Source organism: Mustela lutreola, chromosome 17 (genome assembly GCF_030435805.1).
Source record: "Mustela lutreola isolate mMusLut2 chromosome 17, mMusLut2.pri, whole genome shotgun sequence".
In the NCBI taxonomy this organism is placed as follows: Eukaryota; Metazoa; Chordata; class Mammalia; order Carnivora; family Mustelidae; genus Mustela; species Mustela lutreola.
Window position 1 is genome coordinate 26,731,126 of NC_081306.1, and position 1,148 is coordinate 26,732,273.

At 33.0% G+C, this 1,148-nt stretch overlaps 1 non-coding gene across 1 annotated transcript; it reads right to left on the reverse strand.

Annotated features, from left to right (window-relative positions):
* Positions 1–371: 371 nt before the first annotated feature.
* Positions 372–478, reverse strand: LOC131820274 (U6 spliceosomal RNA). The gene has a single exon (XR_009349568.1). It is a non-coding gene; the product is annotated as a U6 spliceosomal RNA (small nuclear RNA).
* Positions 479–1,148: the final 670 nt, after the last annotated feature.

Here is a 1,148-nt window from a genome sequence, read left to right on the forward strand (position 1 = left end):
AAATAATTTTAAAAATCCATTAAAGAGAAAACACATATTGCAAGCCCAGAGCTAATCTCATATTCAATCAAAAAAGTTTGAAAGTTTTCCCCTTAACGATCAGAAAAAAGACAAGTGTATCCACTTTCACTACTCTCATTTGACATACTACTGGATGTCCTAGCCAGAGAAACAAGGAACACAAGGAAATAAGAGACTCCAAAAAAAAAAAAAAAGGAAGAAGTAAAATTTTATTTTTTTGGATAACATGAACTTACATGTTAAAAAATCCTAAAAACTTCACAAAAAATTTTGAATAAACAAATTTAGTAAAGCTGCCAAATACAAGATCAATATATAACAGACAAGAATTTTGTTTTGTTTCATTTCTTTTTAATATGGAATGCTTCCCAGTTTTTCATGTCATCCTTGTTTAGTGATCACGCTAATCTTCTCTGCATCATTCCAATTTTAGTATATGTGCTGCCAAAGTAAGCACAAGACAGGAGCATTTTAACACTCTAATGATGAACTATCTGAAAAAATAAAGAAAACAATCTAATTCACAATAGCATCAAAAATAATAAAATACTTAGGAATAGATTTAACTAAGAAGATGAAAGATCTGTACTCCATAAACTATGACATTGATAAAGAAATTGAAGGAGACACAAACGGAAAGATAGCTCATATTTATGAATGGCAAGAATTAACATTGTTAAAATGTCCATACTACCGAAAACCATCTGTAAATCCAATTCCTATCAAAAATCCAATGTTAGGGGCGCCTGTGTGGCTCAGTGGGTTAAGCCGCTGCTTTCGGCTCAGGTCATGATCCCAGGGTCCTGGGATCGAGCCCCGCATCAGACTCTCTGCTCAGCAGGAAGCCTGCTTCCTCTTCTCTCTCTGCCTGCCTCTCTGCCTGCTTGTCATCTCTCTCTGTCAAATAAATAAATTAAAAATCTTAAAAAAAATCCATATAATTTTTTACAGAAGTAAGTAAAGAATCCTAAAATTTATATGAGACCATAAAAGACGACAAATAATCAAAGCAGTTCTGAGAAAGAATGAAGAAGAGAAATTACACTTCTTGATTTGAAACTATACTACAAAGCCCTCATGCTCAAAACAATAAAGTATACTGGCATAAAAAAAGACCCATAAACAAG